This window comes from Amblyraja radiata, chromosome 5 (genome assembly GCF_010909765.2).
Source record: "Amblyraja radiata isolate CabotCenter1 chromosome 5, sAmbRad1.1.pri, whole genome shotgun sequence".
In the NCBI taxonomy this organism is placed as follows: Eukaryota; Metazoa; Chordata; class Chondrichthyes; order Rajiformes; family Rajidae; genus Amblyraja; species Amblyraja radiata.
Genome location: NC_045960.1, coordinates 44,471,037 through 44,498,340, shown reverse-complemented (window position 1 = coordinate 44,498,340; position 27,304 = coordinate 44,471,037). Strand labels below are relative to the sequence as shown.

The 27,304-nt window shown below is 39.9% G+C and overlaps 1 protein-coding gene across 1 annotated transcript in view; it reads left to right on the top strand.

Annotated features, from left to right (window-relative positions):
* Positions 1 to 27,304, top strand: part of nt5dc1 (5'-nucleotidase domain containing 1) — a 492,890-nt gene that overhangs the window by 176,671 nt on the left and 288,915 nt on the right. The gene's annotated exons all lie outside the window — the stretch shown is intronic.

Sequence of the window (27,304 nt, the reverse complement as noted above, 5' to 3'; positions counted from 1 at the left end):
TTCGATTGGACGTATACCCTTGAATATTCAGTTCCCAGCCCTTGTCTTACAGCCATGTCTCTGTAATTCCCACAACATCATACTTGACAATTTCTAACTGAGCCTCAAGCTCATCCACTTTATTTCTTATACTTTGCGCATTCATAATCAACACTTTGACTTCGGTATTTACCTCCCCTCCACTTTTGGCCATGACCTTACTCTCTTATCCCTTCTCGAACTCTACTTCCCATTACTTTGAGAGTTTTTTTTAACTTTTTCCTGTACTCGCATTCCCTTTAACTCCATCTTTATACTCCTAATTTGTCAATCCCTCCCCCCGACTATTTAGTTTAAACCCACATGTGTAGCACTAGCAAACCTGCCTGCCAGAACGTTGTTCGGATAATAACAATTGTTCTAAGAGAATCATATGATTTACGTGAATATTTGGATTAGTCGTAGGCCACTGATTCTAACCCTAACCCTAACACAAATGCTTTGCATTTAATAAAATCATTAGCTTTGGATCATTTTTCCCATCTACAGTAGCCTTTCACCCTCTTGCTTATTATTCGATCTACCTTTCAGTTTAAAATATTTAAAGTTTCTTTTTTCACTGCCCTTTGAGAAAGACTTTCAAAGACACAACCTTCTAAGAGGAAAGAATAATGCTTCATCTCTGCGTGAAATGGGCATCGTCTTATTTTTAAGTAGTGACTCATCTGATTTGTTCACAACAGGAAATATTCCTACCACATCCACCCTATTAAGACCTTTCAATCGTCACCATTCATTCATCTAAACTCCAGTCCTGTCCAACCTTTCCTTAGAAGCCAACCCACACATTTCTGTTATTAGCCTCGTAAGCCTTTCGAAAACTATTCTCAAATATTTATCATCCTTCTTTAAAGGAGGACACCAATGCTGCATGTAATAATCTTACCAATGTCCTATAACCTCTCTCTTTTTATATTAAATTCCCCAAGAAATCATTTTCACTGAAATTTCTCCAAAAATGCTTTGACTAACCAGAACTGTGACAACTCAAGCAGATTACTCATCCAACCAAATTTGCATTGATGTGCTGGGTGATTTCAAAGTCGGCATCATTGCTTAAAGAAAGCAAGTTTCCAAAAAGATGTGTATTGTGGAGTTTTGAACATGTGGTGTTTTAGGGTGAAACCTCATGATTTGGAAGGTAGCACCATCGTTCAGCAATATGTCTATTGGCACTTAAGACAATATAGAGCATGCTATTTCTTCATTTGGTCAGGAATTTTGACAGATGTAGTGAGACACCAGAGGATTCTATTCAAGGCCTTTTACGGAGAGGGCCCCATAGAAAGTTGCTGAGTAAGTGTCGTAGGAGACACTTGAACACTCACCGCTTTACAAGGTAACCAAGGGAAAGGAACACTTCCTTTAATATAGTGCACTTAGCACCTGTTGCAGTTATATTTTTTGTTCCCTCATTCTGCCTTAAATCGTATTTAATAACTGCTGAGCATGTCCATTAAGTCCAGGATATAGTTAGCACAAACATTTTATCTAAATAATATCATGCAATCAGCCCCGTTCCTATCAGACAGAACAGATTAGTTCTGTTACAGAACGACAGAATTCGACAGAACTGTTCGTGAAACTTAATGAGAGTTGGCCTCAGGACTCTCTCATGAAGAATTCCTGCAGTGAATGCTGGAGTTGTGATGAATGGCTTGACAACCACTGCCCTTCTTTTGCTTTGTATAAAATTCTAGCCACTGAACATTTTTTGAAATAACACCTACTTCCCAATTTACTGGGAGCACCTTGGCACTGTACTTGATCAATTGTTGCCTTGACGCTTCAGGTAGTTACTGTCACATTTGCTTTGATATTCATCTCTTGTGTCCATGCATGGATTAAGGTTATGATAAAGTCTTGGCTCAAGTAGCCCTGGCTGAATCTGCACAGTGTTGGTGAACAGATCACTGGTGAGTCAGCTAGCCATAAGTACACAAACTTGCAGGACATTTATTTAACACATTTTTTTTCACCATGGTATTAGTGGATTCTACATTGCCCAAGACCCAAGGTAGTTTGTATTTCCCTTCCTTGTGTTTAAACTTCCTCATGTTGAATTGAAAAGTGACAAAAATAATTTAGAAGAGTTTGAACAGCAGGAGAGGTGAGGTGTCAAGTAAGAAGCAGGATGCACGGTCTTGATAAATATGGTGTGCGGTTTGAGACTTGGCCTGGGTAAAACTGGATGCCAAGATTATAAAACTGTCTGATTCAACCTCAGAGTCTGGCCAGTGGGAGCAATGGAATCTTGCAACAGAGAGCAGCCTTCAGTAGATTCAGTGCTTAGTTAGAAGAGAATCTGATTTTTCCACAAATGGGTTAACGCTTAACAGCTTAGTAATAATGCTGTGGTGTAGACAGGTTTTGAGCAGGTATAGTTTTTTTTTTTGTCAGCATACAACATGTCTGATGATATTCATTCCTGTGGATAATGTCAGGAGGTTCTTAATGGAATGGAAGCCAGCGTGAAACCTAAGGGGAAATCCAGGGTCAAGTATGATGGTCAATGGAAATCAATTGAAATTGTAAAGTGTATATTTAAGGAAGAGTCAGACAATCTATGGAATTGGATGTAGAAGAGAGGCAGTGAGGGCGGATGGCATCGTTGATCTGTCAAACATCATGGAGAGATCGGGCAGGACGAGGCCAAATAATAATGCGCTGGACTCGAAACAAAAGCCTTTGTGATTTGAGGCAGAATATATTTTCAGGCATGCTTTCGTGGAATATCATGAAGGTATCATGAACCCTGGCACCAACTATGTTGCCCTGGAAGTAATTTGGCACTTGCATTTTTAAGTGAACTATTAATGGTACTTTGCCTTTCTTGAAAACGTTACGATAGTCGTCTGAAACAAAAAAAACTTTTTTTTAATCTTGCAAAAGTGAACTAAGTGGCCATTTTGAGGTGCACTCCTTTTCTAAGTTCTAATCTTTTCTGAGCTGTACAGCACAGCAACATGTCTTTCAGACCACTTTGTCTATGCCAACTAAGTGGTCTGAAGCAATAAGTTGGCATATTGGGTGAAACCCATTTCCCTGCATTTAGTCCAAAGTCCAATGTTTCAATAAGATTACTTCTCATTCTTCTAAACTCCAATGAGTGTAGTCTCCACCTATATTCATATGGTAATCCTCCATATCTCAGGAATCAAATCCTGAACTTCTCTGCACTGCTTCCATTGCCAGTTATTTATTTCAATATGGAGACCAAAGTTGCATGCCGTACTCCTGATGAATTCACACCAGTGCCCTGTATATTTACGTGAACATTTTGCGTTTCATGCACCACAGATCCCTTCGTACACCAATGTTTTGTAGTCAGATTTCATTTAAATAATAGTTTGCTGTTTTACTTTTCCTTCCAAATTGGATACATACCCATTTCCCCACATCGTTGTATTATTGACATAGTCCCTGCCCACTCCCTTAATTTATTTATGCAGGCTCTTTGTGTTCACACAATTTACGATCCGATACGATAGAACTTTATTAATCCCAGGAGGGAAATTGTTCTGCCAACAGTCATCAAAAAGACAAAATGCATGAAACATGAAATTAAAGTGACGGCTTGGAAGATCTGCAAAGATTGAGGAGGTGGGGGGGGGGGGGGGGGGGGTCAGTCTCAGTCTACCCCACAACATAAGGGGGATGAGTTGAAAAGTTTGATAGCCACATGGACAGAGGATCTGTTCCTGCATCTTGGTGGAACCAGTCTGTTGCTGAAGGTACTCCTCTGGTTGATCAGTGCGGCATGGAGGGGGTAAGCTGTATTGTCCAGGATGCTCCGCAGTTTGAGGAGCATCCTCCACTCCATGACCATCTCATGAATACAACTCCGCCCCCAGGAATGGGATCTACTCACCATGTTACTCTTCGTTCTTTCTACCAAGTTATTAATATAGATAATGTACAGTTAAGGCCCCAACACTGGCTATGTGGCACCCACTGCTGCCAACCTGAAAATGACCCCTATATTTCGAACTTTCAGTTTTTTGTCATATATCCTTATCAATTTATATGCCACAAACCTGTGTGCACGTACCCTGTGCAATACCCTTTTTATTGGCTCCTTATAAAATACATTCTGAAGATCTGTATATAGTATATACAATCATTTCCCATTTCCGCCCAGTTGCACTTACTCCCATCATCACCAAGTGCTTCGAGAGGCTGGTCCTGGCACACCTCAAAGGTTGCCTACCTCCCACACTGGATCCCTATCAGTTCGCCTACTGCAAGAACAGGGGTACGGAGGATGCCATCTCAACGGCACTTCACTCCGCCCTCTCCCACCTCGACAACAGAGACACCTACGTGAGAATGCTGTTCATCGACTATAGCTTAGCATTTAACACCATTATCCCCTCAAAGCTGATCACCAAACTCAGCGACCTGGGCATTGACCCCACCCTCTGTAACTGGATACTGGACTTTCTAACTAACAGACCCCAGTCTGTTAGGTCAGACAACCACACCTCTTCAACCCTCACCCTGAATACCGGCATTCCACAGGGCTGTGTGCTGGGCCCCCTCGTCCACTCCCTCTTCACCTACGACTGCACACCTGTACATGGTACTAACACCACCATCAAGTATGCAGATGATACAACGGTGATTGGCCTCATCAGCGACAACGATGAGTCGGCCTATAGGGAGGAGGTCCAGCTCCTAGCAGCATGGTGCGCTGACAACAACCTGGCCCTTAACTCCAAGAAGACCAAGGAGCTCATTGTGGACTACAGAAGGTCCATGGGTGGCACGCACACCCCCATCCATATTAACGGGACGGAGGTGGAACGTGTTTCCAGCTTCAGGTTTCTGGGGGTCAACATCTCTGATGACCTCTCTTGGACCCACAATACCTCAACACTGGTCAAGAAGGCTCACCAGCGTCTCTTCTTCCTGAGGAGACTAAAGAACGTCCATCTGTCTCATCAGATTCTGGTGAACTTCTACCGCTGCACCATCGAGAGCATCCTTACAGTATGGTATGGCAACTGCTCTGTCTCCGACTGGAAAGCACTGCAGAGGATGGTGAAAACTGCTCAACGCATCACCGGTTCCTCACTCCCCTCCATTGAGTCTGTCCAGAGCAAGCAATGTCTGCGTAAGGCGTGCAGCATCGTCAAGGACTGCTCTCACCCCAACCACAGACTGTTTACCCTCCTCCCATCCGGGAGGCGTTACAGGTCTCTCCGTTGCCGGACCAGCAGGTTCAGGAACAGCTTCTTCCCTGCGACTGTTACACAACTTAACTCTGCACCTTGGTGATTGCCAGTCACCTCCCCCCCTCCCCCCTCCCCCCGGACACTCCTTCCCCCAGAAAAATTGCAGTACTGCCACTGTATGTACATATATATATTTTACTGTTCCATTATTCTATGTTCGCTCTTCTAGGGAGATGCTAACTGCATTTCGTTGTCTCTACTGTACACTGCACAATGACAATAAAGATTGAATCTGAATCTGAATCTGAATCATTACTATCACTCATCTTGTGTTAATTACATCCTCAAGGAACTTTTTTCAAAGAAGCAAATTTGCCTTTCAAAAGATTATGTTTTCTATGTTGGAATGTCTGAGAATTCTCAAACAATAAATTTCCACACCCACATAAAAGTGATTTTAAGGAAAGATTTATATTAATCTTCCTTTAAACATTGTTGTTTCTTACCCGTGGTACCCTTTGCATTATCTTCAGGACTCTGGTAATTATGTCCTTTTAATTCATAACCTGTTTGGTAAAGCAAATTTTAAGGGTAATGAACACCAGCACAATATAATTTCTAAATAATGAACTAAAATGCAACCTTTTGTTAAAACATTGGAATTTTTGAGAAGTTTTAAAATTACATGAATTCCAGCATGTGCTTTTTATATGCACATATTGGTCAATATAAGATCATCTCAGGTCAATGTAAACCATTAAAAAAAATACTGGAATGACAGAGTGCAAATAAAATAATGTTTTCTTTATTTTGTCCTCAAAAGAAGTTTTTGCAACCATGATATATTTAGATTTTATGTTGTGATTTTTCAGCAAGCTGTTCTCCTGGTGTGAATATTGTCCAATAAACAGCTCACAAAATTTGGAATTTCACAACTACCTCATCTTGTTGTCCAGGTTGCGTTGATTTTCAGATGTATGACGACTGTTTTGTGTGACTTACTCAAGAGCAAAACCAGGCTACTAAAAATCTACAGTGGGCAATAGGATATCTCCACGGCTATGGTACACAAAAGTGAGAGCAAGCATTTATTGTCAGGTCATCTATTTCAGCCTTTTGTCTAAAACATAAAGGTTAAGAATGCACCATCAATTCTTTCTGCATACCATCACAGATTATTTTCCAAATGCAAATAAAATGTATAAAGTACTTCATTCAAGGAGATAAGCTTTCTCGGTGTTTAAGAAGGAACTGCAGATGCTGGAAAATCGAAGGTACACAAAAATGCTGGAGAAACTCAGCGGGTGCAGCAGCATCTATGGAGCGAAGGAGTTAGGCAACGTTTCGGGCCGAAACCCTTCTTCAGTCTGCACCCGCTGAGTTTCTCCAGCATTTTTGTGTACCTAAGCTTTCTCGGTGTCTAACTTTAACTAATTACTGTCATTAACATTTCAAGGACGTTGTATTACCAAACACATGAAGAATTAAATGGTATATGATTTATCCTTTTCTTTAGTTTAGTTTGGAGATACAGTGTGAAAACAGGCCCTTCAGCCCACCGAGTCCACGTCGACCAGCGATCCCCGCACATTAACACTATCCTACACACACGAGAGACAATTTATAACTTTACCAAGCCAATTAACCTACACACCTGTACAACTAAAATAACATTTAGAGCAAGGTAAAGCCAGTAAAGTCCATCGGGTCCTTGATGAGGTTGATAATAGTTCAGCACTGCTCTCTGGTTGCGATAGGATGGTTCGGTTGCCTGATAACAGTTTCAAAGAAACTGTCCCTGAATCTGGAGGTGACTAAATTACGAAAAGGCTAGGCAGGATCTGATGAGAATAAATTGGGAAGGCTATTGTGGGTAGGTCCACATCTGATGCTGGAGTTGTTTACAGGTTATCTGGTCAGAATTCAGGACCAACATGAGGAAGAAAGGCAAGGATGCCAAAGTTTGGGAACCCAAGATGACAAGTGATATACCAAATTTCGCCCAAAAGATAAAGGAACCATACAAGGCTGAAGAATTGGACAGGGCCCTTGAGGAATATAAATGAAGCAGGAAAAAACATTTTAATCAGTGAAGCAGAATCCATGGCAGCGATCCAAGATGGTGCCTTCTTCCTCTTCTTACGTATGGCGTGCACAGCCTAAAGTTGTAGGACAACTTGTTCTATTTGATCTTATTTGATTGTGCACGCCGGGTTGATTGCATTCGTCGAAACAGGGCGGACCACGTGAATGTTGCAATCTTCCACCCCCACGATGGTGCCCAACTCAGGCTATAACCTAGGGTAGGTTACATTATGGAATATTATGCGTAGTTCTTGTCACTGTATTACAGGAAGGATGTGGCGATTTTGAAGAGGGTGCAGAAAAGGTACACTGGGTTTGTTGCCTAGATTGAGAGAGTATTGGATTGGAAATTTGCCCAGAGTAAAGATAGGGAGAGGTTGAATAAACTTGGATTCTATTTTCTGATGGTTTGGAGGAGTAACCTGAGAGAAGTATATACAATTATGAGAGGCATGGATAAGGTAGATAGTCAAATTATTTTTCTCAGGATGGAAATGTCAAATAGTAGGGAGCATAGTTTTAATGTGAGAGGGGGAAAGTTTAAAGGAGATCAATGAGGTAAGTTTTTCTTTATACAAACACATGGAACTTGTTGCTAGCGATGGCAGTGGAGGCAGATACAATAATGCTTTTTAGAAGTCAATTAGATAGAAATTATGGAGAGTTGTGAATGTAGCCCCATCTTTCGCACAAACCAGTAGAAAACCATCTCCAACCCCTTATCTCCCCCTGCGACTCTTATCTATATTTCATGCTGGCTCTGAAAAGTATCCAGCATTATCAAGGACCTTATACACCTTAGTCATTTTCTCTTCTTCAATCTCTAGTCAGGCAGAAAATAGAAAGGTTTGAAGGCACATACCACCAGATTCAAAAACTGCTTTTCTGCTTTTATCAAACTCATGAATGGACCTCAGATGTGAGGTATGAATTTCTGAACTTCCAATCTGCCTTGTTATGGTCTTTGCACCTTCTACTTTTTCCATAGCTTGAACACTATAGTCTGCACTCTGCTTATTTTCTCTTTTGTGCTACCTGAAGTACTCATGTCTGGTATGATTTGCCTCGATTGCACACAGAACAAAGTTTTTCACAGTTTTGGGGTACTCATGATAATTAGAAACTAAGACCAATGCCAATAGGCTGAATTTACTGACTGTACTTAAAGTGTGACTGAAATATCTACTTGTTTATTTCAAATAATTAAAAGAACAAAACTCTGAGATCCATTTGAATATTGCCCATTTTTGGGGACATCAGATCAGACGCAGTACATCCTCCTCCTCCTCCATTCCTTATCTGAACATATCCGTCCATCCGGTTTTCCATTTCACTCCTCTCCACATCTGACACCCTCCAGTCTAATTTTTACCTCTCGGCTGTCACTTACTCCACCCATCAGCCAACATCGGTCAACTGTTTTCACCTGACACTTGCCAGGCTTTGTCTCACCCCCACCTCTCTTTCCCAGCTTTCTCCGCCGTACTCCAAATTGGTTTGAAGAAGGGCCCCAACCGGAAAGGTTGCCTGTCCATTCCCTCCCCAGATGCTGCCTGACCAGCTCAGTTCCTCCAGCAGTTTCTTTGTTGCTCAAGATTCCAGTATCTGCAGTCGGAAGCATATTCTAGGTGCCTTAGAATGTTCTGCACATATTGAACCAAATAGCACCAATATCGAACAGAAGGTACAGGTGACAGATATAACCCAAGAGATTCCTCATTGGTGAATGTAGGACTTTGAGTTTTCTGATGTTATGAAGAAGTGAAACTTTTGAAGCATATGAAAATAAATTGAAAACATGGAGGGCTTGGACAAATAACTGTCATAGCTTAGATTAATGCTGGAGCACAATGTTTGACCAAATGGTGTGTGGAGTCCACATTGAGCATCTGTGGTATTGCTTTGGTACCTCAGATATTTTGTAGGGATAGTAAATACCTGAAGCGTTCTAAACAAGATATTTGTTTTTTAATTGGCTCATGGATCCAGCAATATCATAAAATTATTTAATGGATACTGGCTGAGAGAGAACAAACAGATGAGCAGATGGATTCATTATTTGATTCTCCACAGGAATCTGTGTTTGCATGGCATTCAGCATTGCAATGGCAGTCATGGGCATGCAGCTTTGAAGGGGGTTGATAATATCTGTTACGCAGATCAGTAGCAACACTGAGTAAAAATCAGTCAATATGCAAGCTCTTCTGTACATTTGTCTTTACCCGTACAAAAATCAATTATTGCTGCTTTCTCAGCAAGTCATTAAGTCCAGATGTCTGTACCCTAGCCACATGCAGAAGCACACGGCGAGGCTGTAATGAGCTTGAATGACTGGAGGGCGAATTAAAGGTGTCCCACATAAGTAGCAGAAAAGGGCCTGTGCCACTTACGCAACCTTTTCGGTGACAGCCAGCACCCGACATGTGATGGGTTTCACAGGGTGTAACCGGGGGGCATGTCGCCAGGGGGTCGCCTGTATGGTCGTGAGAGGTATCCTCGTCATCCAAAGAGTCGTAGTGTCTTTCTGGTCGCCGCTGAATTTTCAACATGTTGATAATTTTCCGCGACCAATAACGGGTGCCAGCATTCGCCGAAAAGGTCACGTAAGTGGGACAGGCCCTTAACTGTTTGCTGCCCACGGGCAAGGCAAACAGGGATTCACTTGTAGAATAAAGAAACCTTCAAAGAAAAACACTATGGGTTGATCAACTGCTGTATATTTTGTTAATTACTTTACTCTTATTCTTACTCTTACTCAAAACCAAGGAACTGATTGTGGACTTTGGAAGGGTTAGGATGGGGACCCACAGTCCTGTTTTTATCATCGGGTCGATGGTGGAGAGGGTCAAGGGCTTCAAATTTCTAGGCGTGCATATCTCTGAAGATCTATCCTGGTCCGAGAACACTGATACAATTATAAACAAAGCACATCAGCGCCTCTACTTCCTGAGAAGATTACGGAGGGTCGGTATGTCAACTTCTACAGGTGCACAGTAGAGAGCATGCTGACCGGTTGCATTGTGGCTTGGTTCGGCAACTTGAGCGCCCAGGAGCGGAAAAAGACTGCAAAAAGTTGTAAACACTGCCCAGTCCATCATTGACTCTGACCTCCCTACCATTGAGGGGATCTATCGCAGTCGCTGCCTCAAAAAGGCTGCCAGCATCATCAAGGACCCACACCATCCTGGCCATTCACTCATCTCCCCACTGCCTTCAGGTAGAAGGTACAGGAGCCTGAAATCTGCAACATCCAGGTTCAGGAATAGCTGCTTCCCCACAGCCATCAGGCTATTAAACTCAACTCCAACAAAATTCTGAACATTAATAGCCCACTGCACTTTATCTAATTATTTATGTGTGTGTGTATATATATATATATATATATTCAATGGTATATGGTCACACTGATCTGTTCTGTATTTATTTATGCCTACAATATTCTCTTGTGCTGAAGCAAAGCAAGAATTTCATTGTCCTATCTGGGACACATGACAATAAACTCTCTTGAATCTTGACTTACAGCAGTTGGACTGCAAATGAAGTATTTAATTGGCTGCAAACCACTCTGGATAAGTGATGTTCTGCACATAGTTCATTTTTAGGAGATCAGAGAATGCTTGCCCTACGAATAAGGACATTAGAAGTTGAATGAACTGACATTACATGGCAACTAGTCTATTTGAGTAAGGGCAAAGTGAAGAACTAATTGCTCTAACTTTTATGACATGTAAAATTAAGAACAAAAATATCACCCAGACTAACCATAAACTAGTATCTTCATCTTGGGCTATACTACAGGGTCCAATGGCTGGTCTTGGTACATCTTTTAATTAGTGTAAACCACAGCAATCTTAAAAGGCTGTTTCTATATGAGACAAAAACTTACCAAGACTTTTTGTATTATAGGGTGATTGATTGTAGGTTTTATATCCCACTCCATAAACCAGGGTTACAGACATAGACATCAGAAGCGCACCAATTTCATTTGAAATCATACTTGATGGTAAATTCTGTAAAGGTTAAAAAAATATATACATTTATAATCAATAATGAATGGAGCAATATATATTTATTAGTATAATGAAATATATAGTATCAAAATGAAAAATTGAGACTAACAATATGCTACAGTCACACCTTTCAAGTTATATTGATTTTGAAAAGTCTTGACGTCCACTTTTCAGACAAATTATTGAATATTTCTATGGATGATGTCTTTCTTAGAGTCCATGTTTCAGATTATCATTTGACATAAATTTGCAAAGGACTACAAGGAGATAAATATACATATGTAATAATCTATCCTGTTCAAAACAAATTGAAATCAGGCACATGGCATTCTTGCTCCTTTGCATGCTGACATAATTAGAAAAATGAAATATAACATACCAGTGTATTTTCTCTTCTGGACTGTATTTCAGTTTTGTATCCCCTGTTGGATTATTCCCTGATATCTTGGAACATCTGAAGCAGAAGTGCTTTCAAAAGTATAAATGCTGGTACTTATATATGAGCGACTCTGACATAGACAGTAGCAAATTGAAAAACTCCTCCCTTTAAATGGAAGTAATAACTATGCTGTTTTCTTTTAACTTTTAAAAGTGCATCAGGTTGGTGGTTTTGTTGTCATGTGTTGTCTCCTTTCAGATTGATGTCCAACGTGACCATGCAGACAGTTTTCAAAAAGAAATGTGCAAAAAAAGTTTTCAACTAATAACTTATGGACATATTCACTAATGTTGTGCAACATTTTTTCCCAATATTTCTTGAAGTACTGAATGATACTACTGAAAATATTCTTCGGGTTTTTTTACTAAACTTATCAAAGTAAATCCAATATGAGCCTGGCTAATCAGAACGCCTAAGTGGAAGACCTCGATTGTATTCACATACATAGATCAATATCTTTGCTTTTTTTTGTTTAATTACCTGAAATTACACAAATTAACATGATAATAATGAAAATATCAACTTTGAACCATATTTCATAAATACTGAATACAGGTTTATCTCTTAATATCTGACACGATTAGCCAATCAAGAATGTTTGTACAATAGAGTATTAGCTGAGACACAAATTGAATCTAAGCAACATTATATTTTTCTTTCATCACGTGGTGTGACTGAATTATTTCAACCTGCATATTCATGTAGGAAAGCAGGAACTCAGATCTGTAGTGGGATGACACATTTTGAAAGGGTTTCTCTCAAAGATTTATAAAAAAAATAGATGTCTGATAATTGACATACAAACCAGTAGAATTGGTAATGAAAAGTCTTGTTTATTCTGTTGGATGTAGATGTCCCTAGAATGGCCAACATTTATTGTCCTGAGCAAGTTGCTTTTGAATGTGCTGATGAGGTATTAACTTGAACCACAGCAATCCTTGAGGTGAAGTTATTCCCACAGTGCTGTTGCATAGACAGTTCCAGGGTTTGGACTGAGAAATAATGAAGGAACAGTGAGATATTTTTATCTCAATGATGCATGACTTAAGTGGGGTGTATTTAACTGAGTGATGTTCTTCCAATATACCTGCTGCCATTACCCGTATCCCTATCCCCCATCTTCACGAAAACTGCCGTTTGGTAGATGCATTAAAGGACACAAAGTGTTCGAGATACTCAGCAGGTCAGGCAAGTAGGTTAGAGCTGCCTAGATGAGTAACGAAAGTGTCGTTATTCGATGATAAACACTGCAGTCACAATTGCACTGGGGATGGAGGTAATGAATATGTGATATGCTACCTGTCATCCAGGCTACTCTGTCCTGATGGTGTCATTCTTTGATTTGTTTGGAGCTGGACTTATTTAGGTAAATGTAGAGTACCTGTATAACATTGTGCTCTCGACATGTGCCTTGTAGATAGCGGAAAGTTTTGGAGTGCCAGAAAGTAAGTCAATTGCCACAACATCTTTTATTCTCTTTCAGTAGGTATTTGTATGGCTGATCCAGTTGAATTTTTGGTCAATGGTGATATTCAGGATATAGAAGGTTCAGCCATTGTAATGTAATTGAATATAAAAGGGCAGGGGTTAGATTCTCTCACTTGTTGAAAGTAGTCACAGGCTGATACTTTTATGTCATGAATGATGTGTGCCACTGAATAGGACATACCTGCAAGATATCTCGGGCATTTGACCTATGTTGGAAGGAAGGCCATTGATGAAGCAGTTGAAAATAATTTGACCTGAGAATTTGCCCTAAGCAACTCCAGCAATGATGGCCTGGGGTTGATATGATGGAGGTTCTATTACTCCAGCTATTTCACTATTTGCAATCATTGGATACTTTTCAGGTGATGTCCATTGACTTCAGTTTTACCAAGACTTATAACTGCACCTGGACAAGTAGTGCCATGGTGACAAAGGCCATCATTTCACCTCACTTCCAGAATTCAGCTCCCAGTTCATGTTTGGATCAAGCCAGTGATAAGGACTGGAGATGAATGGTTTTAATAGGCATTGGGGAGCAAATTATTGGAATGCAAGTGCCATTATTTAGCATTATCGATGACACATCCCATCATTTTGCTGATTTTTGATATTAAGATGTTTATAACTAGCCATCTTGGTTTTTCCTACAATTTGTGAACAGGACGTAGCTGGGTAATTTTCCTGCAGATGATGTACATGCCAGTGTTGTAGCAACATGGTTCAGGTGCAGCTGGTTCAGAAGCATGAGTCTTCATTACCACGGCCAGTGTGATTTCTGGACCGATGGCTCTTTGTTGTATCCAACACTGAGTCTTTTCTTGATATCATGAAAAGTAAATTGATTTAGCTGAAGATTGGTATCTCTGATGGTGGGATCTAGCGAGGCAGCTTGGATGGATTATCCACTATGCATTTCTGGCTGATCGTGGTTATGAATGAAATGGGCTTTTCTTTAGCATTCGCGTGCTGAGCTCCACTATCATTGCGGATTGGGTTATGCCTCCCCCTTGTTAGCTGTTAAAGCATCCATCACTATTTATGATTGATGTGAAATCACAAGAGCTTTTGTTCTGATCTACTGTGTGTAGGATTGTTTAACACTGCCTATTGAATGGTAGAAAATGTGCTGTCGTGAATAAATAGTAAACACGTTCCACACTTGTCAAACTCATGGTATGCCCACCTTGAAATGCTTCGGTTAACTCTGATATTAAATAGGGAAGTTAATTAGAGCCACCATCACTGATTTAGTACTTGTCCAAATATTCATGACCTAGATTACCTGATTGTATAACTGCACTCATTTCATTGTGAATTGATGGCTGCTGTTATTCGTAATTGTGACAATTTCAAATTTGAAATGTTTTCTTGAGTGTGGCACATTTTATATTCTATTACAGGAAAAACGTGGTTGCTTCAGTTTTCGATGCAATTTAATAAAATAAAAGCTCTCAAGATTATATTTTTGGCCTCGGGTTCTAAAGGAATTATGTTTATGACTAAATCTAATGGTTTTATTGCCTATTAAAACACCAAATAGGTGAAATGGGTGGTTTGAATGCTTACTTTATTTTAGTTTAGTTTAATTTATTGTCACGTTTACCAAGGTACAGTGAAAAGCTTTTGTTGCTTGCCAACCTGTCAGCGGAATGACAATACATGATTACAATCAAGCCATTCAGTGTACAGATACATGATAAGGGAATAAAGTTTAGTGTGAGATAAAGCCAGTAAAGTCTGATCAAATACAGCCTCTGGGTATCCAACAAGGTAGATAGTAGTTTGGGACTGTTCTTTAATTGTGGTAGGATGGTTCAGTTGCCTGATAACAGCTAGGAAGTGACTGTCCCTGAAACTGGAGTTGGGCATATTCACACTAATATACATTTTGACTGATGGGAGAGAGGAGAAGAGGGAGTAACTCTGGAGAACATGGATAAGTTGCATTTTGGGTCAGGACACATCTTCAATCTGAATAAGGGCCCTGACCCAAAATGTTACCTATCTATGTTCTTCAGAGATGCTGCCTGGCCCACTGAGTTTCTCCACCACTTCATGACTTTTTTTGAAGAAAATGGAATGTGAAGCAAAGCAAGAAACATGCAATGCAAAGTTGGACTTTGAAAATCTAAATGTTGTGCAAGGTTAAAAAGGAATGGACGATTGAGTACTTGGCATTCGAGCAAAAGATGAAGAAAGAATGGTAAATGTGATGAATTTCAGTTTCAGTGGAGTGATGGAAACATGACATTTCAGGGAATCTTTTTTAGTTTTCACGTGCATTGTTAAGGTTATTTTGAAAATATGACATGTGGGTGCTGCATTTCATTGAATTATAGAAAATATACAACACAAAATATGGCCATTTAACCCATGGCAGTTAAGATAAAGGCAACAGCCTTTTCTCAGCTTTTAGTTCTTGGTCTATAACCCTGCCAAGTCACCCCTTTTCAGTTACACCGAGTATTGTTCGAAGGTATTACCCTTTGGGCAATGCCTTTTCATCATTTCTACTTTTCAATTACTCAGTTTATGACCCTTCGTCTAGGAGAAATAGGATCGTCCTATTTCCTCTATCTCGGTCTCTCATATTTTGATAAGCTTTAACTAAATACCCTTCAGTCTCCCCACCAAATAAAACAACCGTAGCTTATTGAATCTTCACTCACTTCTAATATTTTTGGCACAGCAACACCATTGCCCCAATGCAATCACATGTGGAGATTAAAATTATACACAATATTCCAAATGTGCCCCAGTTTCAGTATAACTTACTTGGGTTTTGTGTTTTATGAATGCAACATCACTGATTCCTGTTTAACTACTTTAATAACCTATCATACTGCCTTGACATATACTTCAAACTTTCTCTATTCTGCCACACCACTTAATATCTTACAGATTCTATACTGTACCTCCTTACTTGTTGCAGTTCCCCAAATGCATTGCCTCTCACCACCGTCCAACTGACCAGACCGTCTATAAATTGCTGGTTCAAAACTTCTTCTCCTTGTCGACCACCAAACCAATTATTGTATCCTCAGCATACTCGTTTACCCTCCCCCAGTTTTGTGAAGACAGTTGCAAAATATTCCATAGGAAATATACACATATGCCCACGGTCATATTCAAGTTATTTTTTTATCTAATAGGTTTGCGTTTTCTTTAATTATCCTCTGACTTTTTATGTACTTGCTTATCTTGATTTATATTTGCCAATATTTTCCATACCCTCGCTTTGCTTTCTAATTTTCTTTTGATTTTACACCTACACATCCTGCACTCTTCCAGACATACCACTACATTAAGCTTGCTTTGCCTGATGCAAGTTTCTTATTTCTCTCTTATCCTATCCTCAATGCACATTATATTCCAATGGGATTGAGGTTTTAGCAATCCCAAACTTTTTCTGTGAAGAAAAATGATTACTTTGACTTTCTTGAATTGCTCCTTAAATGCCTTCATTTTTGAGACCGATTTACTTTAAAGACGTTGTTTCTTGTTCCTCATTGCTAAATCACTTCTTAGTCTAATAAAATTAGTTATGTCACAAAACAGTATCTCTAAAACTGTATTTTGAATTGCATTTCTCACTCCCTTACCATCACCAGACCCACTTGTTGAACTTTGTAAATACTGTGCACAAATATTCTTCTGAATGTTATGTAGGAATTTTCATCCATCTGTATTTTTGGATTGACCATTTCACTATTACTAACAAGGTTATTGAAAATTGTTAACTGAGTAAACTTAATTTCAATACATGCACACATACTGTTTTCCATGATTTGAAAGAAAAAAGTTAAAGGGAGCTTTCAAATGTCCATACTTTGATGAAGATGATTTGCAGTGGGATCATTTAAAAATATTTCTTACCTGGAATCTGGTTCTAAAACAGGTTTAAATCAACCAATGAAAATAACTTTCCTGTAGTGATGAAAAAGTTCATATTAAACTGGATTTTTGCTGCTCTAAATCCAGTTTTAGAGATACAGTTTTATGTGCATGAAGCATATAGAAAATTACTGATAATTTAGTATTGAATCGGCATTATTACACAGACACCACAAAACGTCTCGGATGGCATATCTTATTATAAGAAAGGATGGGGTGGCATTGTGATGGTGCAGAAAACAGATGAAACTAAAGTTTATAACAATTAGGAAAGGAACAAGCAGATAAACTGTAGGGGTGGCTGAAAAGAGGTTTATAAATAATGAAAGTTCTTGATAATATTGATGGAGTGTTTAAGAAGTTGCAAAGTAGCTATATAATCATGTAGACACAAGGGACTGCAGATGCTGATTTACGAAAAAAAAAAGACACAAAGTGCTGAGTTTACTATAATCAGCTTGAAAAAGGCTCCCAATGTGATTGCCTATTCTTGTCCTCCTGACCCACTGAGTTATTTGTGACTTTTCTTCCAATCATGTCATTAGGGTGGTAAGAAGCTAATGAAAAGCGAGCTTTGCCATGATCCCATCACCGTGAAACATTGATGCATGGGGGTGGAAGATTGTAACCTTCATGTGGTCCGCCCTGTTTCGACGAATGCAATCAACCCGGCGTGCATAATCAAATAAGATCAAATAGAACAAGTTGTCCTACAACTTTAGTCTGTGCACACCATACGCAAGAAGAAGAAGATTGATGCATGTACTGCAGGGATGGGTTTGAGTGGCATTTGAATGGTATATAGGAAGGATGTATCAGACAGTATATGGATTATTATTGTAATTAATGGAGAAGGGACATGGTAAGGAGAGCAGAAGATGGGAAAAAGGAACGAAAAGGGTGGATGAGGGCCCTCAGAGCCATTACATTGGTTATGTATAATGAAAAAGGAATCACCTGAGCCAGATCGCCAGCAGTGGATTCCATAGTATGGAACCTGCTCAACTGCATCGCCTTTAAGGAGCATTGATGTGGACTTTACAGGCTTTGCATGATTTGCTTCAACGTGATAAATCTGCCTCATCTGCAAACCACATGTGATCAAAATCCCGGAAGGTGCATAGAATATATTGGTACTCGTATTAATGTATCAGACTTATAGGGGATCTAAAAGGAATTTGACAAAATGTGTAATGTGTAGTGTCCATAATCTTTTTTTAAACAATTAATTTGTTATTGAAATTGAATCAATGTAAAAAAAGTATGGTACTAAGTGGTATATTTTGTAGGCAGGTGTATTTTTACCTGTGGGATAGGGCAAAAACTAGAGACTTGATATAAGATAATCACCAAAAATTGATGTCTGGAATTCCAGACTCTAGGAGATTGTGAATTTAGACTGATTCTTCAGGAGTAAATGGAGGCCAGTGTAGTTAGAAATATTGGACAAATATTTCAACATAACTCAATATGCATTTAGTTCATAATATAATGTATATAGGTTCAACTCCAAGGGCAGAACTCATGCTTACAAACGTTTTAATGTGTAATCCATTCGGGAATTCCATTTTCAAAATATCTGATATAATTAGTAAATACATTTCTTCTTTCTTTTTTTGTCTATCAACATAACTGGCCATATAGGAAGGAAGAAGACTAATGAAATATTCAAGAATGACCACATAAAGATCTTGTTATACAAGGTGTTGTATGAGACATCTTGTCCATAATTGTACAAGACCTTGGTAAGGCCACACTTGGAAAATTGTGTTTAGTTTTGGTCATCATTCTATAGGGAAGATGCCTTTTAGCTGGAAAAAAATGCAAATAAGTTTTATGTGGATGTTTCCATAATCTCAGCTATAGGGAGAAGTTGGGGAAGTTAAAACGTTATTCTTTGGAGCACAGAAGACTGAGAGATGACCTAAAATAGATTTATAAAACCATGAGAGGATGAGGTGAATGTACAGTCCTTTTCCCAAGGTGGGTGAGGGCATAGGTTTACTGCAAGAGTGAAAAGATGTAATAGGAATCTGAGGGGGAAAGTATTTCACACATTCTGTGGTGGTTGTATGGAGCATTCTGCCAGTTGAAGTTGTTGAGGCAGGGTAAATAACAACGTTTAAATGACTCTGTTTTTGGCTGGGTATATTTCAAACAACTTACTTACTTACTGCCTATTATGCCTCCTGGCATGTAGGGCAGCAACGAAGGTCCTCCACTCAGTAGTGTTGATTCCTTCAGTTGCTGTTTCTGTAACATATTTGTTTTACGAGACAGGGTTGTTAGCCCTGTGCTCAACCTCCAACCTGGAGGACCAGTGGATCGCTCTTTGTCTCACCTTTTCCCTTTGACCTGTCCAGCATGGGAGACCCTAATAGGAGACGAATCTCCCACTGGCATAGTTCTAGGGGTCACTGAGACACACAAGCTCCCCGAACATGACAAGGTTGCACTCCAACAGGGAGATTTCAAACAACCCAACTGTATTTTTTTTTGAATGGGAGTTTAATTTAGCATGGTGGGTCTCTATAAGTATAAGGACGTAGCAACGTTTTGGATGTGGATCAAACATTCTTGAAATATTCAAATAATGTAATCTTGTTGTATCATGCGCATTATGAATTTAAGTTAAGCATTTATTAATCAATTCATGCAAAACCTGCATTATTTATTAATACAGTTTAAAACAGGAAATCCATTTGCACAGTTTTAACGTGTTAATAATTAAGAATATTGAATAATATTTTTTCTGATTGTGTATTCCATTGTGGGCTCCACTTCATGTTCTCTGCAAAAGCTTTCTAAAAATTAATTCACCTTATTGAAAATAACTTCCTATAGTGTTCACTGTTGATGACCTTTCCATTAACTGGTTCAACCTTGTGATTTCACATTCTTCAGTTGTGTTATCTGTGAAAACTAAATAAGTTATGACTGAAAAAGGCTATTTAATCCAAAAGATTATCTCCCATTCCTTGGTGTTCATTATCAGACATTAATCTAACTCCATTATTTAAAAAAAAAATCAAGTTGCTCATATTTTCTCACATTGTGAGGGATGTTTCTGCTGGGAAGTGAAACTCTTCCCAATTCTGGAAAATCAGCTATAATATAACCAGGTGCAGGTTAAAATTTCCTTACATTATGCTCTGTCTCGATCCAGCTATACTTGTATAACATTGGTTTTAATTCCCCTTTTGAGTGGCCTCTTTGTGTGTTACTGCCAAATAATTTGGAATAAGATTCAATTTATTGTTGAAATTGGATTGAGGTGATCTAAGCTCAATTCACAATGGACCAATAGAGTTGGTGGACAGAAGGGACTTTCATAGCATTAGTCTGACCAGTGTTTACCCAAAACCTCAAAGCTTGCTCTAATGCTAACCATGGTGATAGAAGCAAAATAAAAATACAACATACTGCTAATGAGAATTATGTTAGATATGACAAAAAACTGACAAAAACACTGAACTGTCATCTTACGCTGTTGTTGAGAATGTTATCCATTCTTTGCCACACTGTATGACTTTCCTATCTGTAGGGGCCTACATGCTCATAATCATAAATTAGCGTGGTCTTTAAACGGGGATGTCTTCTATTTGCTCAATGTACTACTGTCTTGTAACCACAAGCAGCAAGTCACGGAGGTCTAAGCTCAAATGTCTGGCTGTAATTATGAAGCTTTCACAAAGTGCCAGTCCTCAAATAGCTCCCACTGCTCTACCCAAGTGGCAGTCTAGCCTCTGGGCTTTACTTGTTTATTTTGATAATGTAGATATCTTCCTCCACTTCCTTATGCGGTATCTGACCACCCTTCACTCAGAGATTTGACTGGGCTTTATCATTGTTCTTTCATTGACAGTTTTAGATTGATGTCCCTTTTCATGGACTCTGCAGCCAGTGGAAAAAATAGTCTTACTTCACCAAGCTTCAAGGCCTGTGAGTCTGTACCTCCCTTCGTAACTGGACTTGATTTCCTCATCAGCAGATCTCAATCAATAAGGATTGGTAAGGAAATCTCCCTTCATTGACCATCAACAAAGAACCCCATGGCGGCGGGCTTAGCTCACTGTTCCACTGTCCTTATATTTATGACTGTAGTGAGGCACAGCTCCTATACCAACTATATATTTGCTGACAACACCACTGTTGCTGGCCGAATTATGAGTGGTGATGAGTCAACATGCAGGTGAAAGATAGAACACCCGGTTGAGTGGTGTTATAACAACCTCTTTTTCAAGGTCAACAGAACCAAGGAATTAATAGTTGACTTCAGAAAGAGAAAGTCTGGAGACCACGTCCCAATTTTATTGGTGGGTTTGCGGTGGCGAGAGTTAGCAGCTTCAAATTCCTAGGCATTAACATCTGCGATGCCCTCTCATGGTCCCCCAACACGTTGATGTAATCACTCGGCAGTGTCCCTTCTTCTATTGAAGTTTAAAGAGATTTAGCATTTTCATGAATACTTGGAAAAACTTCCACGATATGCTGCAGAATGTATCCTGACTGGTTGCATCATGGCCTGGTACAGCAAGTCCAACATACAGGAATGCATGAGGCTCCAGACAGTGGAGGACTCAGCCAGGTCCATCAAGGGGACAGTCTTTTTGTGTTTTCTAATTGGAGCTTGCTTTTTTACACAACCTTTTTTTCTTTTTGCTATCTTTGAAAAGGTATGTGTAATTTATGTATGATATATGTGTTTGTTGTGTGTGTTGTCCGCGTCTAAATGCCTCTCATGCTGTTGCAAGCAATATTTTCATTGCACGTATATGCCACAGTATATGTGCATATGACAATAAACTCAACTTGACCATGCTACTTTAATCAGTAAAGTTTCAACATCTTCAGGACGTATAATCTCCATAGAATCTGTTGTGGCTTCTCTGCTTGGGTGAAAATAGTCCAATTACCTATACTCCCTCAATATTTTGGTGTTCCATATCTGGCATCATGTTGTTGATTGCTCTAATTGTACTGTTCTTGCTATAACTGGGAGCCCTCAATTGCACATTAAACACTTCCTAAATCTAAATCAATGTTTATTATTCATAGCATTATCATTAATCTTTCCTTTGTGGTTTTGTTAGTGGAATCAAAAATACCTATTTTACCCTCAGACGTTAACGGTTTATCTTTTTGAAGTCTTTAGATCTTACAGATTACATGCAGTCGTCAGCATCTTTCTGTTGAGTGGATTCTATCATTTCTGGTTTATCCCCTAAATCTATCACCTTCCACCTGTTCACATTAGAATACAACACCCACCTATTATCTTAAACCGTTAAAGTCATTGTTTTGATCGGTCTTTTAAAATTACTCCTCGGGCATTTGGAAATTTTCTTATATATATTGTGATTTGGGATTTTAATTTCATCTTCCCTTTAGTTTAGTTTAGAGATGCAGTGTGGTAACAGGCCCTTCGGCCCACCAAGCCCGCACCGAACAGCGTTCCCCACACATTAACACTATCCTACACACACTCGGGACTATTACCCATACACCAAGCCAAATAACCTACATACTTGTATGTCTTTGGAGTGTGGGAGGCAACTGACGATTTCGGAGAAAACCCACACAGATCACGGGGAGAACATACAAACTCTGTGCAGACAGCACCCGTAGACTCGTCTTCGCTGCTACAAGCGCTGTATGGCAGCAACTCTGCCATTGCGCCACCATGCCGTACTTTGATGAGCCATTGATTTGTGGCAAACCATCTCCAACAGTTTGCAGTTCAAACTATATCAATGCTCTATTTACTGACCATCAATCCAACTTTTTACAGTGGCAGGTTAATTTAATCGTATGATATGGCATGTTAAAACCATCCTGACTTTGTTTTTGATTCATTCACTTGAAATGAGTAATGGCAGCAAGACTACTGTCCATTGCCCATTTCAAAATACCTTGTGACTTGTGCGGCTGTCTGAGCCATTTCAGAGGGCCTTCAAAGATTGACCATGCTGTTATACATCGGGTGTCACATGAAATGAGGATGGGAAAAGGCAGCAACTTCCTTTCCCTTTCGGAAAATTGTGAACCAAATGGGTTTTTATGATTAATTTTACCACCATTACAAATACAAAGTTTTCATTTAAGACATACTTGATTATTTGAATTTAAATTAACTGTTCTCCATCTTTACCCCTGATGAGATAATAGAGGCAAGAAACATTCTCTGTTTCCAACAATAAAATAATTTTTTTAACAGATTAACTCGACAGCAAGGTCTATTAGAGATAGTCTTTGTTGTATTCATCCATCATTTACCCTCTCTGCGATTTAAAACCAATTCACTTAATTTTTTTTCCCAATTCTGAAGAGGGGCCATTGACATGAAGCATTAGGTGTTTCTCTCTCCACTAATTCTGCCTGAACTGCTGGACGTTCCTAGTATTTTTTGTTCAGACATATCTGTCCTCACACTGTAAAATGTTAACTTTATTAGTCTTGCATGAACACCTTTTATAATCAATTTGTACTGGCTCTCATCAGCTAAAATGTATTCATGTACTCTAGCACTTTGTTCCTGATGAGATTCCAAACATCTTCCTAAAAACCAATAAAACGTAAAGATCTCCCTCATTTCATTGTAAATAAAAATGGCATTAACAAATTTCAAACCAACATGCATTAATCCCATAAAATATTTTTTTAAATAGAGCTTAGAAAATTACAAACATTGCATCAGCAGCGTCTCTCATTGTTTTACTACCCGAAGGTGGAAGTTATCAGATCCCAGCTAGTTGTCTCTCCTGTTCCACTACATTATTCATTACTGTTTTGTTTAATTAAATTAAAATACTGTCATGTGCTTTTAGCTTCCTTGTGCAAGTGATGATTCTTCCCCTACCAGTACCATACATGGATTCAATTAATATATTGATTATTTCACAGAACAGTACAGGACAAAGTCGGGTCCTTTTCATTCTTATTGAAAATGAAGCCACGAGAGGCCGGCCCTCCGCTGCTTTTCACCGTCCTCAGATTGCTCCGGGCCTCACTCTGGACCATGCTGGCCGCAGCCTATCTCGGGCCCGGCGCCTGGTGGGGAGGCCTGCTCTGCGACCTGGGTAGGTGCTGCCTCTACCTCCTCCCCCTCCCTCTCTACCCCCTCCCCGGGGCAGAGAAAGAGAGAGAGGATGGGGGGGAGCGGAGAGGGGTGGAGAGAGGGGGGGAGGGAGGGAGGAGGCGAGAGGGGTTGGAGAAGGGGGGAGATTGGAGAGGCGGGGAGGAGAAGGGGGGAAGAGACCTTATTTCCCCAGGGTGGAAATGCCAAAGAGTAGAGGGCATACAGAGCTTTAAGGTAAGAGGGCCAAAGTTCAAAGGAGCTGTGTGGGACAAGTTTTTAATGTAAACTGCAATTAGCAATTTTAGCCTTTTCCACCTGGTTAGTAAATATATATCACAATGGATTTGAGGTGGAAGATCATCTATAATCTTATCAATCAGTGAATCACTTCCATCTCTAGAATTTGTACAAACTTGCTGAGCCAAAGGTTCACATCACGGATAACAGCAGAAATTGCAAAGTGATCAAAGGAAACTAAATAGCCATAGAAAATGGGAATTGACATCTCTATACGTATAAAATTCTGATCTTGGATTTGTATTTATTTGTGTGATGTTCGTGTGCGTTTCACATCTCCTCAAAAACACGACGCGCTAACGGTGAAATTTTTACATATTCCGATAGAGATTTATGCCATGATGTCAAAAATCGCCTTATCTGAAAATTTCATACATTATTTCTCGAGTTATTTATGAAAATGTTCACAAATCTCAAATAGCTTAGAAAATAAACTAGATGGCCTCGCTGATGACATCACAATGGATCTGATTGCCTGCCTCTGTTCGCTCTGCGAGTGACGTCCCTCCTGTTCTGTCCTCTGTACTTCTTGACTTCTTAACTTTCACCTCTTTAAATTTGTCACTTAGCATTTTTAAACTGCTGCTTAGGTCATGCTGCGCACTCCTCTGGGCTCCTTGAAGTTCTAGAACATGGCGGCGGCGGTCGTTATCGCCACGCGGGCGCGGGGCAACGCGATGGAAAGGTGACCGTGGCGGCTATTACTCTCTCTGGAAGAGGCCATCTATGGAGACCTGCGATTCCTCCGTCGATCGCAGGGACTCGGCGAATCGTTGGGGGTTGTGCGTGAGTGGATAGGGCGGGGAATGGGGTAAAAGGAGCGAATTAATAATATTAATATAATATCAATGGGGGAGTTAGTGTGTGTGTGTGGGGGTGGTTAGTGTGTGTGTGACGCCGAAGGCCGCCCCCCCGCAACCGCGTGTTGAAGGGACAGGACCCAACGGGTCGCACTTGGTCTTGTATAATGTTAAAATTGATTTTGTATATCACAACTGAATTTAAATATATAGTCGCATGACTTTTATGTTTGTCCATTGTCCTTTGGAGAAAACATCTCAATCCCCCGAGTTTATTACCAGTTGAATATTGCAAATTAGAGCATGCTAAATCTCTGCCTTGGTTGTTGTTTGAACTTGGCATTATAGTTTGACTATACACTTTCATTGAGTTAAGTTTGATAATAAACTCATGGGGCAATCGTCTGTTGACCAGCATGTTGAACTGCTGCCCTTGGACTGCACTGTTTCAGTTTCTTCGTGAAAGATCCCATATGCAGTCTTCTGTTAGGTCAGTTCCAATTTCCTGGTGCTCAGCAAATCCCGTTATGGTGGAAGAATAACTGATGTTTCTCAAGAATTACAGCAGGATCTTGATAAGATGGGCAAGTGGATAGAGAAATGGCTGGCGGAATTTTATTCAGATAGGTGAGGTGTTGCATTTTGGGCAGTGGAGTTGCTGACTCCGCGCCTTACATAAACTGTAAATAGAGTACCTAGAGGCAGCACGTTACATTCAACCACCCAAAATGAAGCCTCACAAATGCTCGGATTAAATTCCACCTGCCATTTATCCATCCATTTCTGTTGTTTTGTATCTTATAGTAACCTTGACAGCTTTACTTACTGTCTGCTGCTCCATTAATTTTGGTGTCATCTGCAAACAACCTATCTACATTTTCATCCCAGTCATTTAAATATGTATATGTTACAAACAACAGAGGTCCCCATGTGGAATTTCATTGGGCACAGATGTCCTGCCAGAATACTATTCTTCCACCATAACCTTCTGTCTACCTTGAATAAGCCAGTTCTGAATCCAAATTACCAAGTCACTGTGGATCCCATGCATCTTAATCATCTGGATCGGCCTATTGTATGGGACTTTATGAAATATCTTACAAAAATTCAAGAAGATAACATCCATTACCCTCCCCTCAAAGTTTGCCTTTGTCATCTCCTCAAATAACTCAAGTATGTAAGACATGACCTGCCCTGGACAAAGCCATACTTACTGTCTAACTAGCTCATTCTCTTCCAAAAGCTAGTATATTTTATCCCAAAGAATCCTTTCCAACATCGTCATTCATAGATTCATAGCAAAAGGATTTGAGTATAGGAGCAGGGAGGTTCTACTGCAGTTGTACAGGGTCTTGGTGAGACCACACCTGGAGTATTGCGTACAGTTTTGGTCTCCAAATCTGAGGAAGGACATTATTGCCATAGAGGGAGTGCAGAGAAGGTTCACCAGACTGATTCATTGGATGTCAGGACTGTCTTATGAAGAAAGACTGGATAGACTTGGTTTATACTCTCTAGAATTTAGGAGATTGAGAGGGGATCTTATAGAAACTTACAAAATTCTTAAGGGGTTGGACAGGCTAGATGCAGGAAGATTGCTCCCGATGTTGGGGAAGTCCAGGACAAGGGGTCACAGCTTAAGGATAAGGGGGAAATCCTTTAAAACCGAGATGAGAAGAACTTTTTTCACACAGAGAGTGGTGAATCTCTGGAACTCCCTGCCACAGAGGGTAGTCGAGGCCAGTTCATTGGCTATATTTAAGAGGGAGTTAGATGCGGCCCTGGTGGCTAAGGGGATCAGAGGGTATGGAGAGAAGGCAGGTACGGGATACTGAGTTGGATGATCAGCCATGATCATATTGAATGGCGGTGCAGGCTCGAAGGACCGAATGGCCTACTCCTGCACCTAATTTCTATGTTTCTATGTTTCTATGTCCCTGTCATTGATGTGAGGCTCACCGACCTATAATTTCTTGGATAATCTCTACTTGCCTAAA